Source organism: Chlorocebus sabaeus, chromosome 6 (genome assembly GCF_047675955.1).
Source record: "Chlorocebus sabaeus isolate Y175 chromosome 6, mChlSab1.0.hap1, whole genome shotgun sequence".
NCBI classification, from domain to species: Eukaryota; Metazoa; Chordata; class Mammalia; order Primates; family Cercopithecidae; genus Chlorocebus; species Chlorocebus sabaeus.
The window spans coordinates 16,680,156-16,698,892 of NC_132909.1; the positions used below are offsets into that span (position 1 = coordinate 16,680,156).

Below are 18,737 nucleotides of genomic sequence, written 5' to 3' on the forward strand. Positions count from 1 at the left end.
TTAAAATGACTAGACTCTTCTGGCTTCTTTATTCTGTTGTACTTGGTTTGCATCTTGCTTAAGGTGCATACTCCAAACTCTTGATATTCTCGTTCTGATAGTCATACTGGTAGTCTCCCTTATGAGGTACAATCTACGAACATTTTTACTTCTGTGCAAATAATTGTGAGCAGCCATCCTTCAAATATCAAATTGTTTCTCTTGGGCTGGAATTCAAAAACTCAAAGAAATGTGTGGTTTATGGGCCAGAGGCAGTGGCTCACATCGGTAATCCCAGCACTTTGGGAGGAAAAGGCAGGCAGATCACAAGGTCAGGAGTTCGAGACCAGCCTGGTCAATATGGTGAAACCCTGTCTTTACTAAAATTACAAAAATTAGCCTAGTGTGGTGCTGCACACCTGTAGTCCTGTAGGGAGGCCCCCTGAAACCATTGCTATGGAATAAAAGATGAAATGCTCCTGATTATTGTAAATACAAAATTGCATGCAGGATTGTGTAAAGACAATGCCAGGCTGGGCTGCCACAATGAGCCAACAGTGCGTGATGTGCTTCCCCATGCAGATAGCCTATTAATGAATGTGTAGTCAGGGAGATTTCACATCACCAAGATTCCTATCCCAGAAAAGCAGATGTTCATAGCTGTGGGAGTGGAATGCAACCCTGTGGAGAGCCTATAAATGGACACATGAGGGGCACCTTTCATATGGATAAGATAGGGTTATAAACGCCCTTATCTTGCCACGGCTCTTCTAGGTCTCTTTAGAGTTAAGGCATACTCCCTTCTGATAATTTTTTGGTTTAGCCAGTTGTCTAGCTTCACTTCCTGTTTCTACTGATTGTTTGCAACCAGCTTTGACTGCAACTGTCACTGCTGATTAATATCTTGCTAATCATAGGTTATGGATAGACTGTGTTTCTGTTTTAAGACTCTGTTAGAAAATGCTGAAGCACACACCATGTTGTAAATTCTTATCTCTGTATACTCTACTTCTGCATGTCGATGTTATGTTAAAGAATTACTTCATCCCAATGTGACCATCTCACTTCAGAATCAAACTACCCTAAATCCCTCACTAACCTACCCCTGCCCTCACTAAACTTAATAATAAATGCTGGTATATCCCGTGCATTGGCGGCATCACAGGACCAAAATGTAATCACCACCCCTGGACTCAGCTTTCACTATCTTCTGTGTGTCTTTTACTCCTTGACCTGCCTATCCACCTGGGAACAAAGAAAGAGCCCTGTTACATTGTGGGCTGCTGGCCAGATCCTGCAATATAATCCCAGCTACTTGGGATGCTGAGGCAAAAGAATTGCTTGAACCAGGGAGGCAGAGTTTGCAGTGAGCTAAGATCATGCCACTGCACTTCAGCCTCAGCGAAAGAGCGATACTCCATCAAAAAAAAAAAAAGAAGAGAGGGTGGTGTCAAGATGGTCAATAGAAACACCACCAGCCTCCAGCTCCCAGCATGAGCAGCACAGAAGATAGGTGATTTCTGCATTTTCAACTGAGCTACCAGGTTCATCTCACGGGGGTGTCTCGGACAGTGGGTGAAAGACAGTAGATGCAGCCCAATGAATGAGAGCCGAAGCAGAGTGAGGCACTACCTCTACCAGGAAGTGCAAGGGGGATGGGAATTCCCTTTCCTAGCAAAGGGAAACCGTGACACACAACACCTGGAAAATTGGGTCACTCCCACCCAATACTACGCTTTACCAAGGGTCTCAACAAATGGCACACCAGGAGATTATATCCCGTGCCTGGCTTGGAGGGTCCCACGCCCAGGGAGCCTCACTCATTGTGAGCACAGCAGTCTGATATCTAACTGCAAGGCAGCAGCAAGGCTGGCCTACCTGCCTCTGTAGACTCCACCTCTGGGACAGGGCATAGCCAAAGAAAAGGCAGCAGAAACCTCTGCAGACGTAAATGTCCCTGTCTGACAGATTTGGAGAGAGTAGTGGTTCTCCCAGCATGGAATTTTTTTTGAAGAATGGACAGACTGCCTGCTCAAGTGGGTCCCTGACCCTGAGTAGCCTAACTTGGAGATATCCCCCACTAGGGGCAGAGTGACACTACACACCTCACACGGCCAGGTACACCGCTGAGATGAAGCTTCCAAAGGAACGATCAGACAGCAACATTGGCTGTTCAGCAATATTCACTCTTCTGCAGCCTCCACTGCTGATACCCAGGCATACAGTGTTTGGAGTGGACCTCAAGCAAACTCCAACAGACCTGCAGCTGAGGGTCCTGACTGTTAGAAGGAAAACTAACAAACAGAAAGGACATCCACACCAAAGTCCCATCTGTAGGTCACCATCATCAAAGACCAAAGGTAGATAAAAGCACAAAGATGGGCAAAAAGCAGTGCAGAAAAGCTGAAAATTCTAAAAATCAGAGCACCTCTCAACCTCCAAAGGAATGCAGCTCCTCACCAGCAACGGAACAAAGCAGGATGGAGAATGATATTGACAAGTTGAGAGAAGAAGGCTTCAGACAATCAAATTTCTCCTAGCTAATGGAGGAAGTGCAAATCCAGCGCCAAGAAACTAAAAACCTTGAAAAAATATTTGACAAATGGCTAACTAGAATAACCAAAGTAGACAAGCCCTTAAATGACCTGATAGAGATGAAAACCATGACTGGAGAACTACGTGACAAATGCACAAGTTTCAGTCACTGACTCGATCAACTGGAAGAAAGGGTATCAGTGATTGAAGATCAAATAAATGAAATGAAGCAAGAGAAGTTTAGAGAAAAAAGAGTAAAAAGAAATCAACAAAGCCTCCAAGAAATATGGGACTATGTGAAAAGACAAAATCTATGTATGATTGGTGTATGTGAAAGTGACGGGGAGAATGGAACCAAGATGGAAAACACTCTGCAGGATATTATCCATGAGAACATCCCCAACCTAGCAAGGCAGGCCAACATTCAAATTTAGGAAATACAGAGAATGCCAAAAAGATACTCCTCGAGAAGAGAAACTCCAAGACACATAATTGTCAGATTCATCAAAGTTGAAATATAGGAAAAAATATTAAGGACAGACAGAGAGAAAGGTTGGGTTACCCACAAAGGGAAACCCATCAGACTAAGAGCGGATCTCTCAGCAGAAACACTAAAAGTCAGAAGAGAGTATGGGCCAATATTCAACATTCTTAAAGAAAAGAATTTTCATCCCAGAATTTCATATCCAGCCAAACTAAACTTCATAAGTGAAGGAGAAATAAAACCCTTTACAGACAAGCAAATGCTGAGAGATTTTGTTACCACAAGGCCTGCCCTACAAGAGCTCCTGAAGGTAGCACTAAACACGGAAAGGAACAACCGGTACCAGCCACTGCAAAAACATGCCAAAATGTAAAGATCATTGATGCTAGGAAGAAACTGCATCAACTAACGAGCAAAATAACTAGCTAATATCATAATGACAGGATCAAGATCACAAATAACAATATGAACCTTAATGTAAGTGGACTAAATGGTCCAATTAAAAGAAACAGATTGGGAAATTGGATAAAGAGTCAAGACTCATCAGCGCGCTATATTCAGGAGAGCCATCTCACGTGCAGAGACACACAAAGGCTCAAAATAAAGGGATAGAGGAAGATGTACCAAGCAAATGGAAAACAGAAAAAGGCAGGGGTTGCAATCCTAGTCTCTGATAAAACAGACTTTAAACCACCAAAGATCAAAAGAGACAAAGAAGGCCATTACATAATGGTAAAGGGATCAATTAAACAAGAAGAGCTAGCTATCCTAAATATATATGCACCCAATACAGGAGCACCCAGATTCATAAAGCAAGCCCTTGGAGACTTACAAAGAGACTTAGACTTCCACACAATAATAATGGAAGACTTTAACACTCCACTGTCAACATTAGACAGATAAACTAGACAGAAAGTTAACAAGGATATCCAGGAATTGAACTCAGCTCTGCACCAAGCGAACCTAATAGACATCTACAGAACTCTCCACCCCAAATCAACAGAATATACAGTCTTCACAGCACCACATCCCTCTTATTCCAAAATTGACCACAGAGTTGGAAGTAAAGTACTCCTCAGCAAATACAAAAGAACAGAAATTATAACCAACTGTCTCTCAGACCACAGTGCAATCAAACTAGAACTCAGGATTAAGAAACTCAATGAAAACGCACAACTACATGGAAACTGAACAACCTGCTCCTGAATGACTACTGGGTACATAATGAAATGAAGGCAGAAATAAAGATGTTCCTAGAAACCAATGAGAACAAAGTCACTACATACCAGAATCTCTGGGATACATTTAAAGCAGTGTGTAAAGAGAAATGTATAGCACTAAATGCCCACAAGAGAAAGCAGGAAACATCTAAAATTGACACCCTAACATCACCTCACAATTAAAAGAACTAGAGAAACAAGAGCAAACACATTCAAAAGCTAGCAGAAGGCAATAAATAACTAAGATCAGAGCAGACCTGAAGGAGATAGAGACACAAAAATCCTCCAAAAAAATCTATGAATCCAGGAGCTGGTTTTTTGAAAAGATCAACAAAATGGATAGACCGCTAGCAAGACTAATAAAGAAGAAAAGAGAGAAGAATCAAATAGAAGCAATAAAAATTGATAAAAGGCATATAAACACCGACCCCACAGAAATACAAACTACCATCAGAGAATACTATAAACACCTCTACGCAAATAAACTAGAAAACCTAGAAGAAATGGATAATTTCCTGGACACTTACACTCTCACAAGACTAAACCAGGAAGAAGTTGAATCCCTGAATAGACTAATAACAGGCTTTGAAATTGAGACAATAATTCATAGCTTACCAATGAAAAAAAGTCCAGGACAAGACGGATTCACAGCTGAATTCTACCGGAGGTACAAGGAGGAGCTGGTACCATTCCTTCTGAAACTATTCCAATCAATAGAAAAAGATGGAATCCTCCCTAACTCATTTTATGAGGCCACCATCATCCTTATACCAAAGCCTGGCAGAGACATAACAAAAACAGAGAATTTTAGACCAATACCACTGATAAACATCGATGGAAAAATCCTCAACAACATACTGGCAAACAAAATCCAGCAGCACATAAAAAAGCTTATTCACCATGACCAAGTGGGCTTCATCCCTGGGATGCAAGCTGGTTCAACATATGCAAATTAATAAATGTAATCCAGCATATACAACACCACATGATTATCTTAATAGATACAGAAAAAGCCTTTGACAAAATTCAACAGCCCTTCATGCTAAAAACTCTCAATAAATTCGGGATTGATGGAATGTATCTCAAAATAATAGGAGCTATTTATGACAAACCCACAGATAATATCATACTGAATGGGCAAAAACTAGAAGCATTCCCATTGAAAACTGGAACAAGACAGGGATGCCCTCTCTCACCACTCCTATTCAACATAGTGTTGGAAGATCCGGCCAGGGCAATCAGTCAAGAGAAAGAAATAAAGGGTATTCAATTAGGAGAAGAAGAAGTCAAATTGTCCCTGTTTTCAGATGACATGATTGTATATTTAGAAAACCCCATCATCTCAGCACAAAATCTACTTAAGCTGATAAGCAACTTCAGCAGAGTACAAAATTAATATGCCAAAATCACAAGCATTCTTGTACACCAATAGCAGACAAACAGAGAGCCAAATCATGAATGAACTCCCATTCAGAATTGCTTCAAAGAGAACAAAATACCTAGGAATCGAACTTACAAGGGATGTGAAGGACCTCTTCAAGGAGAACTACAAACCACTGCTCAATGAAATAAAAGAGGACACAAACAAATGGAAGAAAATTTCATGCTCACGAATAGGAAGAATCATAATATGAAAATGGCCATACTGCCCAAGGTAATTTATAGATTCAATGCCATCCCTATTAAGCTACTAATGACTTTCTTCGCAGAACTGGAAAAAAGTACGTTACAGTTCAAAGGGAACCAAAAAAGAGCCCATGATGCCAAGACTATCTTTAGCCAAAAGAAGAAAACTGGAGGCATCACGCTACCTGACTTCAAACTATACTACAAGGCTACTGTAACCAAAACAGCATGGCACTGGTACCAAAACAGAGATATATAGATCAATGGAACAGAACAAAGCCCTCAGAAAAATTACCACACATCTACAACCATCTGATCTTTAACAAACCTAACAAAAACAAAAAATGGGGAAAGGATTCCCTATTTAATAAATGCTGCTGGGAAAACTGGCTAGCCATAAGTAGAAAGCTGAAACTGGATCCCTTCCTTACAGCTTATACAAAAATTAATGCAAGATGGATTAAAGACTTAAATGTTAGACATAAAACCATAAAAACCCTAGAAGAAAACCTAGGCAATACCATTCAGGACATAGGCATGGGCAAGGATTTCATGTCTAAAATACCAAAAGCAAAGGGAACAAAAGCCAAAATTGGCAAATGGGATCTAATTAAACTAAAGAGCTTATGCACAGCTAAAGAAACTACCATCAGAGTCAACAGGCAACCTACAGAATGAGGGAAAATTTTTGCAAACCACTCATCTGACAAAGGGCTAATATCCAGAAAAGAACTCAGATAGATTCACAAGGAAAAAAAAAATCCCATCGAAAAGTGGGCAAGGATATGAACAGAAACTTCTCAAAAGAAGACATTTATACAGCCAACAGACACATGAAAAAATGTTCATCATCACTAGCCATCAGAGAAATGCAAATCAAAACCATAATGAGATACCATCTCACGCCAGTTAGAATGGCGATCATAAAAAAGTCAGGAAACAACAGGTGCTGGAGAGGATGTGGAGAAATAGGAACACTTTCAAACTGTTGGTGAGACTGTAAACTAGTTCAACCATTGTGGAAGACAGCGTGGCGATTCCTCAAGAATCTAGAACTAGAAATACCATTTGACCCAGCCATCCCATTACTAGGAATATACCAAAAGGATTCTATATCATGCTGCTATAAAGACACATGCACATGTATGTTTATTGTGGCACTATTCACAATAGCAAAGACTTAGAAAAAACCCAAATGTCCATCAATGACAGACTGGATTAAGAAAATGTGGCAAATATACACCATGGAATACTATGCAGTCATAAAAAAGGATGAGTTCATGTCCTTTGTAGGGACATGGATGCAACTGGAAACCATCATTCTCAGCAAACTATCACAAGAACAGAAAACCAAAAACAGCATGTTCTCACTCATAGGTGAGAATTGAACAATAAGAACACTTGGACACAGGAAGGGGAACATCACACACCAACGTTGTTGTGGGGTGGTGGAAGGGGGGAGGGATAGCATGACGAGAGACACTTAATGTAAATGATGAGTTAATGGGTGCAGCACACCAATATGGCACATGTATACAAATGTAACAAATCTTCACATTGTGCACATGTGCCCTAGAACATAAAGTATAAAAAAAAAATTTTTAAAGACAAAGAAAATTAAAAAGAAAGAAACAAAAGGAAAGAATTGATAGAAGCCCAAAATTACAGCTATTGAGACTAAAGCTAATTTTAAGGAAGCAGATAGCTCTCAAAACAGATCATATTTTTCTGTAAGAAGTCGATTCCAGTCTACCTGAGTGAGCATAACAACTATGCAACAGGCACATCCTAAGTGCTTTTCATGTAGCTACAGTCGTGACAAAAAACCTAAGTGTCAACATCCCCATTTTTACAGATTAAGAAAAAAAGAACTGTAGCAGAGAAGTATGTGCCCACTGTCACCTAACTCCATAATTTAACCTCATCCTCCACTTCATCTGGTAAGAGGACATGCTAAGATTTACAAGGTCTCCTGAATGACATCCACCTTCAAAAATAATTTTTGTCCCATTTACTTTCAGGATTTGACAGCCAGCATTTTGTTTTCTGTCTCATCCTTCACTTATGCACCTGTTCCCTAACACTACACTCACAACTGCACAGTCCTGCATAAAAGCTAGCTTTTAGAAACCTCAATCTTTTTGGAAAAAAGAAAGGCCAGGTTCCAAGTCTCACAAAAAGTCTTTTTCTATTCTATTGTCAACTGTTTGCATGGCCATTCTCTGGACATAAACAAGTACACTAGAAACAGAAAGTGTAATGAGAAGAAAGTAGGAGGGTGAGTTTCTAGAAAGACACACAGGAAAAATATTCCAAATCCAGAAAAATTCATAAAATGCACCCAGGGAGTGTGACATTGAGCAATCACAGCACCACCTGCCACTTTCCACGGCTCTTGGCCTCTTAATTCCTTCTCAACCTGCCCTTCCAGGTCTTGCTTTCTTAGACCAACACAAACAACCTGGGAGCTTGGGTCACATCAGAGCACATAGCACTGAGTGGTAGGGTTGGGAAAGGCATAAAAGGAAGAAGAGTGTTTGATTCATGAAGACATGACTCGCCGAGGTACACATCACCTAGGCAGGCAACAGATTACTGAAGGGCTTTGCAGGACTCATGGTTGTTTTCCAGAATGAAAGACTGAGGCAAGAGTCTTGACCAATTGAGTTTTATTGAGCCAGAGCTTGACGGTGCAACCTGGGAAAATATGAGTTGCACAAAACCTCTGTGGCTTGTGTTCTCTCTGAAGAGGTTTCTGGAGGCTTAGTATTTATACATTTAATTAAAGGAGAGAAGGCATGTAGGAAGAGATGGAGTGGGCAGAAAAACAATAGATCTAATCTTGTTTTTCTTCTGTACCTCAGAAAATAAATATTATCAGAATGAGAGTAAAAATACTTCAGTTTTAGGAGCTAGATTTTGATTGCTCACCTAAAGTTATAATCGACATGTCTTTCTTTTAAAAACAAATATACATCTTGAAAGGTTTTGAAGCCAAAAAAAAACAACTTGTTCAGGCAATCATCCGGAGATGCCTGAGATCTTTGGCTTTTCTGGTTACCCCGTTCTTTCTCTCTTCTTTCTTTCTTTTTTTTTTAAGAGACATAATCTTGCTCTGTCACGTAGACTAGAGTGTATTCACTTAAGCCTTGAACTCCTGGGCTGAAGCAGTCCTCCCACCTTAGCCTTCCCAGTGTCTGAGACTACAGGCATGCACTGCTGCACCTGGCTAATTTATTTTGTTTAGTAAGGTCATGGTCTCCCTTTTTTCTTTAGGCTGGTCTTAAACTCCTGGTTTCAAGTGATCCTCCTGCCTTGGACTCCCAAAGGGCTGGGATTGCAGGCCTGTGCCAGCACACCTGGCCCCACAATTCTTCAAAAGCTCTCAGAGAAAACATTGTAGAAGACCCCTGTGGCTGTATGTTTCATCTGATCCTACATGACTAGGAAGGCTCATTCTTAAGAAGTCACGTCCCACGGAAAACGGCATGAAGACAAATCAGAAAAGGGCAAAGGGAAATCACAGCAACAAAGGGACAGTATAATCCTGGAACCTTAATAAGTCACACAAATGCTGCTTCAATTAGAGGAATTTGTTTGGCAAACATCGCTCTAACATTTTCAGTTGTATGTTGGTTCACCTGTAATGTCTGCAGCAGTCTACAGACTAGGTTTTCTAGAGTTTCTGAAGCATCTTCCAATTGCAATGGCAATCTGACACAATTCTCTGAATTGCAGTCTGAATCCAGTGTTCATGTGTATGTTTTGTGTTGTCTACTCATCAGCAGGCATAAAGGTTGTTTATATATAAGTTGCTATGATTTCTCCAGAAGTTTACATAAGTTGTCTAGTTTCAGCTTGCAACATTTAATCTGCCCATCTGACAAAAGGGTAATATCCAGAATCTACAAGAAACTTAAATTTACAAGAAAAAAACAAACAACCCGACCAAAAAGTGGGCAAAGCACATGAACAGACACTTCTCAAGATAAGACATTTATGTGACCAACAAACATATGAAAAAAAGCTCATTATTACTGCTCATTAGGGATATGCAAATCAAAACCTCAATGTGATACCATCTCACGCCAGTTAGAATGTTGGTCAGGAAACAACAGATGCTGGAGGAAGCTCAGGAAACAACAGATGCTGGAGAGAATGTGGGGAAATAGAAATGCTTTTACACTGTTGGTGGGAGTGTAAATTAGTTCAACCATTGTGGAAGACAGTGTGGTGATTCCTCAAGGATCTAGAATAAGAAATAACATTTGACCCAGTAATCCCATTACTGGGTATACACCCAAAGGATTATAGATCATTCTACTCTAAAGACGCATGCACAGATATGTTTATTGTGGCACTATTCACAATAGCAAAGACTTGGAACCAACCCAAATGCCTATCATGACAGACTATATAAAGATAATGTGGTACATCTACACCATGGAATTCGATGCAGCCATAATAAACGATGAGTTCATGTCCTTTGCAGGGACATGGATGAACTGGAAATCACCATTCTCAGCAAACTAACACAGGAATAGAAAACCAAACACTGCATGTTCTCATTCATAAGTGGGATTTGGACAATGAGAACACATGGACAGAGGGAAGGGAACATCATACACTGGGGCCTGTTGGGTGGTGGGGGGCTAGGGGAGGGATAGCATTAGGAGAAATACCTAATGTAGATGATGGGTTAATGGGTGCAACAAAACACCATGGCACGTGTATACCTATGTAACAAACCTACAGGTTCTGCACATGTATCCCAGAACTTAAAAGTGTAATTTAAAAAAATGATACAAAATTGAAAAGCACAGCTTAAATTTATAATATGCCAAAATGGAAGGAAAATGGAAGAAAATTCTGAAACCATTAGTTTTGAAAATTCTGGCCAGGAAAAAAATGTGTGATTAAGTCCAAATTGTAGGTAAATAACAAATTTTTTTTAAAAAATGAACACATCTGAAACTTAATAACTGCTGTTCTGCTGTTTTCCTCTGAAAAATAATTTTCCCCCTCCTGTTCCCCATTTTATGAAATAGAAATCATTTGGGACAAACGAATTTCCAAAATAAGTTTTAGTCTTACACCTGGATTGTTTATATAAAGTGCAGCAAGAATATAGATTCAAGGCCTCTGTGAATACATATATATTTTATATATATGTATATATATATATATATTCTACCATGTAGAATGGCGCTAAAATATGTTAATGGCCACAAATCTGTACAAGTCTGCAGCAGCCTCAATTCTTGTATCTTCAAAAGAAAGAATTCAACTAAGTGTCATAAGACAGAAGAAGAGACTGAGGCAAGTTTTACAGCAAGATTGAAAGTTTATTTAACGGCGTTAGAGCAGAAATTAAAGAAAGTAAAGTACACTGAAAACAGGGCCAAACAGGTGATGAGATTTCACGTGTGTGGTTTGACCTTTGACTTAGGGTTTTGGATGTTGGCATAATTCTGGGGTCTGCATCTCTTCTCCCCTGATTCTTCCCTTAAAGTGGGCTGTCTGCATGTGAAGTGGCCCACTAGCACTTAAGAAGAGAGCCTGTGTAGTGTGTTTCCTGGAGTACAGTTGGAAAACACAGACCAATATAAAAGTTATGTATGTAAATAAAATTGGTCTAGTTATAAAATCCTGTTATAAATTTCTATCATTTTTGTGATCCCTTGGCATCTATTTTTAATCTTCCTTGAACACATCCAAATTCCTTTTCTCTCTCTCTCTCTCTCTCTCTCTCTCTCTCTCTCTCTCTTTCTCTCTGCTTTGAGACGTTAATTTACTACCTACTTTCTCTAAAACTCAGCAAGGGCTTCCTCAGATTAATGCTAACTTTTTCTATTTACAAAAGCACCGTTTAAATCCAACTCTTTTATTTAATAGTGAGTTTTATGGGTTCCATGCAGAAAGTTTTAAAATCAAAAATCTAAAGTATTTCTGTCTCCCTCTATCTTTATGTGCACATGTATATGTTCTATGTGATATCACATATATGTATATGTCAGTACCTATGTTTATATATTGTTTATACACGGTATCAAATTAATATAAAAATAAAAGAGTACTCATCAATTAAGAAAATAATCTCAAATGCTTTTCAACACATGTGATATTAGTAATCTTCAATAATAGAAGAATGCCTCAAATGAGCATGCATACCTATCTGCAGCCTCCTTAAAAATATTATCAGCCAAGAATTTTATATTCAGCAAAACTAAAGCTCATAAATAAAGGAATGATAACAGTCATTTTCAAACAAACAAATGCTGAGAGAATTTGCCACTACCAAGCCAGCACTACAATAACTGCTAAAAGGAGCTCCAAACATTGAAACAAATCCTGCAAACACATCGACACAGAACCTCTTTAAGCATGAATCTCACAGGACCTATAAAACAAAAATACAATCAATAAATGAATGAAACCAAGGTATTCAGGCAGCAAATATCAGGATGAATGGAACAGGACCTCAATTTCAATATTAACATTGAATGTAAGCGGTCTAAAAGCAGCACTTAAAAGATACAGAATTGCAGAATTGATAAAAATGCACCAAGCAAGTATCTGCTGCCCTCAAGAGACTCCTGTAACCACAAAGGGTCGTATAAACTTAAGGTAAAAGCGTAGGTAAAGATACCCCACGAAAATGGCCACAAACATGAGCAGGAGTAACTATTCTTCTATCAGAAAAAACTAACTTTAAAGCAACAGCAGTTAAAAAAGACAAAGAGGGACATTATATAACAATAAAAGGACTTGTCCAACAGAAAAATATCACAATCCTAAATACATACGCACCTAACAGTGGCGCTCCCAAATTTATATATCTATTATTACTAGACCTAAGAATTGAGATAGACAGTAACACAATAATAATCAGGGACTTCACTACTCCACTGACAGCACTAGACAGGACATCAAGACAGAAAGTCAAGACAGAAACAATGGATTTAAACTATGCCTTACAGCAAATCGACTTAAGAAATATTTACAGAATGTTCAACCCGACAACCCAGAATGTACATTCTATTCATCAGCACATGGAACTTTCTTCAAGATAGACCATATGATAGGCCACAAAACAAGTCTCAATAAATTTAAGAAAATTGAAATTCTGTGAAGTACTCTCTCAGGCAGCAGTAGAATAAAACTGGAAATCAACTCCAAAAGGAACCTTCAAAACCACGAAAACACACAGAAATTAAATAACTTGCTCCTGAATGATCATTGGGTCAAATAAGAAATCAAGATGGAAATTTAAAAATTCTTTGAACTGAACAATAATGATGCATCCTATCAAAACATCTAGAATTATGCAAAGAGTGTGCTAAAAGTTCATAGCCTTAAATGCCTACGTCAAAATGACTGAAAGACCACAAAGAGACAATCTAAGGTTACATTTCTAGAAATTCAAGAAACAAGAACACACCAAACCCAAACTCAATAGAAGAACGAAATTAACCAAGATCAGAGCAGAATCAAATGAAGTTGAAACAAAATAATATCAAATATAAATTAAATGTAAAGCAGGCTTTTTGGAAAAATAAATAAAATTGATAGACTATAGGCAAGAACAACCAAGAAAAGAAGAGAGAGCCAAATAAGCTCATTTAGAAATGAAATGGGAGCTATTACCACCAACGCCACAGAAATACAAAAGATCATTCAAAGGTACTACAAACACATTTATGTGCATAAACTAGAAAACCTAGAAGGGATGAATAAATTCCTGGAAATATAAAACCCTCCTAGATTAAATTAGAAAGAATTAGAAACCCTGAACAGGCCAACAAAAAGCAACAAGATTGAAAAGATAATTGAAAAATTAACAACAAAACAAAACAAATTCCAGGACTATTCCACATGCTAGAGAAAGATGGAATTCTCCCTAAATCATTCTATGAAGCCAGTATCACCCTAATATCAAACCCAGAAAAGGACATAACAAAGAAAAATACAGATCAATATCCCTGATGCACACAGATGCAGAAATTCTTAACAAACTACTAGCTAACTGAATCCAACAGCACATCAAAAACATGATCCACCATGATCAAGTAGGTGTCATAACAGGGATGCAGGAATCGTTCCACATACACAAGTCAATAAATATAGTACACCACATAAACAGAATTTAAAACTCACATGATCCTCTCAATAGACACTGAAAAGGTATTTGACAACATCCAGCATCGTTTTTTGATTAAAACTCTCAGAAAAATTGGCACACAAACCCACAGCCAACATAATACTGAATGAGAAAAAGTTGAAAGCATTCACTCTCAGCAGGGGAACAACACAAGGAGATGGCCGCTCTCACCACTTTCATTCAACAGAGTACTGAAAGTCCTAGCCAAATCAATCAAACAAGGCAAATAAATAAAGGGCATCCAAATTGGTAGAGGGGAAGTAAAACTCTCGCTGTTTGCTGATAATATAATCGTATACCTAGAAGACCCTAAAGACTCCTCCAAGTGACCAAGCAGAGAATCAAATCAAGAATTGAAACTCTTTTATGACAGCAGTTATAAAGAAATAATAATTAGGAATATATCTAAACAAGGAGGTGAAAGACCTCAAGAAAAACTACAAAACACTGCTGAAAGAAATCATAGATGACGCAAAATATGAAAATGCACTGCTTGCTCATGGATGAATAGAATCATTGTTGTGAAAATGACCACACTGACAAAAGCAATCTACAAATTCAATGCAATACCCATTAAAATGCCACCATCATCCTTCACAGAACTAGAGAAAACAATTCAAAAATTTGTGTGGAACCAAACAAGACCCAACATACCCAAAGCAAGACTCAGCAAAAGAACAAATCTGATGGTGTCACATCACCTGACTTCAAACAATACTCTAAGTCCATAGTCACCAAAACAGCATGGTGCTGGTATAAAAATAGGCACATAGACCAATGGAACAGAATACAGATACCAGAAATAAACCTAAAAACTTACAGCCAACTTATCTTTGACAAAGCAAACTAAAACATAAATTGGGTAAAGGACACCTTATTCAACAAATGGTGCTGAAATAATTGGCAAGTCAAATGGAGGAGAATAAAACTGGATCCCCATTTCTCACCTTATACAAAAATCAACTCAAGATGAATCAAGGACTTAAATCTAAGACCTGAAACTATAAAAATTCTAGAAGATGACATTGGAAAAATCCTTCTGTACTTTGGCTTATGCGAAAAGTTCATGACCAAGAGCCCAAAAGCAAATGCAACAAAAGCAAAAATAAATAGGTGAGACTAATTAAACTGAAGAGCTTCTGAACAACGAAGCAACAGTCAGCAGACTAAACATATAACCCACAGAGTGAAAGAAAATCTTCACAATCTATACATCTGAAAGATAACCAATATCCAGAAACTACAAGAAACTCAAAACAAATTGACAAACAACAATCCCATTAAAAAGTGAGCTAAGTACATGAATAAAAAATTCTCAAAACAAGATAAACAAATGGCTAACAAACATATGAAAAAATGCTCAGTTTCACTAATGATCAGGGAAATGCAAATCAAAACCACAATGTGATACCATCTTACTCCTGCAAGAATGTTCATAATCAAAAAATGAAAAAATAATACTTGTTGGCCAGGCACGATGGCTTACACCTGTAATCCCAACACTTTGGGAGGCCAAGATGGGTGGACCACTTAAGGTTAGGGGTTTGACACCAGCGTGTACAACATGGTGAAACTCCGTCTCTACTACAAATACAAAAAAATTACCTGGGTGAGGTGGCACATGCCTGTAATCCCAGCAACTCCAGAGTCTGAGGCAGAAGAATGGCTTGAACCTGGGAGGCAGAAGTTACAGTGAGCCAAGATCATGTCACTGCACTCCAACTTGGATGAAAGAGTAAGACCCCATGATCTCAAAAATAAATAAATAAAAATAATGGATGTTGATGTGGAAGCTGTGAAAAGGGAACACATCTACCCTGCTGGTAGGAATGCAAACTATAAATGAGTGGATAAAGAAATTGTGGTATATATATGATTGAATACTACTCAGCCATAAAAGGAAGGAATTAATGGCATTCGCAGCAACCTGGAAGAAATTGGAGACTATTATTCTAAGTGAATTAACTCAGGAATGAAAACCAAACACTGGATGTTCTCACTCATAAGTGGGAGCTAAGCTATGAAGATGCAAAGGCATAACAATGATACAATAGACTTAGGGGAAAGGGTGGCAAAGGGGTAAGGGATAAAAGACTACAAATTGAGTTCAGTGTATACGGCTGGGGTGATGGGTGCACCAAAATCTCACAAATCACCACAGGAGAACTTATGTAATTAAATACCAAATCCCCAAAAACCTATGGAAATAAAAGATTTAAAAATAAAATAAAATGGTAAAAATTTGAAAACATAGTTGTTATAAATTCTTCTAAAATGTAAAAAAACAAAAAACAAAAAACAAAAAACAAAGGTCCCGACCATCATATACCAGAAAACTCTATTATGTTGCCTCTTAATGCGTATCTTTGAGCCCACTTGCTCAACTTCTCGGAAGTTATCAGGAAGCTGCTGATCACTTGTTTCAGGTGTTTTCTATCTACTGTGAGACTATATCTCCCTGGCACTACTTGCAACCAGTTATTTCTTTAGAGAGATATTAACAACCACCTGACTTGACCATCACATGGTGATGATCACTTGACATTTCTAGTGTGGGGAGGTGCAAGGAGCTCTCCTGCCTGGCTTACATCTGACCAGCTACCTACTGTCAGATTGTCCTTTTTTTTTTTTTTTTTTTTTAAGACAGAGTCTCACTCTATCACCCAGGCAGGAGTGCAGTAGCGCGATCTCAGCTCCCTGCAACATCCGCCTCCCAAGTTCACACCATTCTCCTGCCTCAGCCTCCAGAATAGCTGGGACTACAGGTGCCCGCCACCACGCCTGGCTAATTTTTTGTATATTTACTAGAGACGGGGTTTCACGGCGTTAGCCAGGATGGTCTGGATCTCCTGACCTCTTGATCCGCACGCCTCCGCCTCCCAAAGTGCTTGGATTACAGGCGTGAGCCACTGCGCCCGGCCTCAGATTTCTTATTGTCAGATTTTAGGTAGGACAAACAGCTGATGTTTTTGACCTTTGAGTTTTGTTTTTTTTTTTTTTTTTTTTTTTAACCAAAAGTATTCTCCCAAATGAAACTAATAAGCCTTAACCAAGATTATGGCTTAGCCAAGCATGTATGAGACATCTCCAAAGAGGTGAAGGAGCAACTCAAAAACTCAAAAATCACACAAATATCAAAACAAATAAGGTTGGATCCCTCATCCGAAATTAAATCGAGGATGCAGCAGTAAAAGCATAAAATTTTTAACTATTCGATGACAAGGTAAAGTGGCTTTTATTCTTATTTTCTCAGAGGATCTAAGGGAAGCAGTTTGAGCTTACAAAAAAAGCTTAACTTTGTTTTAGGTCAGATTGTTGCTCCCTAATTTAGTCAAAAGAAATTTTAAGGCTAGCCATAAAACTATTAGGTGTCTTTCCTTGACATTCAATCCTCTGATCAACCATTTGGAATAACAGAGCTCTAAAATATTTTTTAAATTACAAGTCCCAATTTAAAGAATCCATCTTCTGGCCATGGACTATTAGAATTTCCAGTGGTGTATTGATTTTAAGTGACTCAATCCAACAGCCTCTTCAGTGAAAAACCAATCCCAATGATCTTTTCCCCCACCCCAACAAAATAAGATATGTACTCTCAGGAATAGGCTTAGGAAAGCAAAAGACTCATGTTGCTACAGCCCTATCCAGGCAACAAGACTTGGGATGCCAAAAGTCCTTGATGGATGGGACTTCTTATGACAAGCCCTCCTGGGAGCTTAACACATTTAGAAAAAATAAAAAACCTCAGGCACTCAGCCATGTTAAGGCTGGTCAACTAATGTGACTCAAAAATGATTCCTCCCCCTGATGGTGGAGACCAAGAGTGAATGCTCTGACTTGGTCACAAATCAAGCCCTCAAGGATATATGACAAGGTGAGATAAAATTTTATCCAGTACCTCTCTTTATGAACAACACTGAAGGAAAGAGGTAAAGGAAAAGACTATTTCAGGGAGGAAATGGATTAAGCAATCAAAATATTCATACCCCAACATCACTTAAAAGTACACCAGAATTACTACACCAAGACTAGTCCAACACATATCTTCTCCCATTAATCAAAATTTGGTGGAGGAAAGTGATTTTTACTTTCCAATTCTTTTACCATCCAATTAGAAAGAATGCACAGAGAGAAGCCAGGAAACTTGAGACTAATACATTTTTACTCTTTAGCTGGCTGATTATTGTTCTGCATTTCTGCATGTCCAAAAAGATGTTATGGCAGTAAAACAGATTTTAATGGTAATACAGCTCATGGGAGAAAGAAAGGAAGTTCAGTTAGCAAAGTTGGTCTTGTGTCAGTGAAACCTTGCAGGTAGCAGCCCTTAGAGAAAATCAATGTTAAATTTTTTTATCTTTAAGGTATGAGATTCAGTCCATTTCTCCCAGATCCAGATAAGGGAAGATATGCCTGCATTAATAATGATTCTCTATTATGTAGATCTTTTTCCACAAAAGGCAACTGTGCAGGGCCATTTCTATTTGCTGGCCCTCTGGGAGACACAACAAAATTTGTCAAAGAAATATGTCGTGGGTTAAAAATATTTTTATTTTCTTCAACTAACAGGTGTTTCTAGAGGTGGAATTGGATGTTCTCCAGTTACAGAACTTTAGCCAATTTAAAGGCCTGTTTCACCAAAATGTAGAGCTCCTGATAGATTTGGATTTGACCAAGTGAAAGAGTTTTGGACATTACACAGGGTGAAGAGTTGGTCAAATCCAAAGGAAGAATG

At 38.6% G+C, this 18,737-nt stretch overlaps 1 long non-coding RNA gene across 3 annotated transcripts in view; it reads right to left on the reverse strand.

The window, feature by feature from the left end:
- LOC140711854 (uncharacterized) overlaps window positions 1-18,737 on the reverse strand; it is a 591,910-nt gene that overhangs the window by 247,885 nt on the left and 325,288 nt on the right. The gene's annotated exons all lie outside the window — the stretch shown is intronic.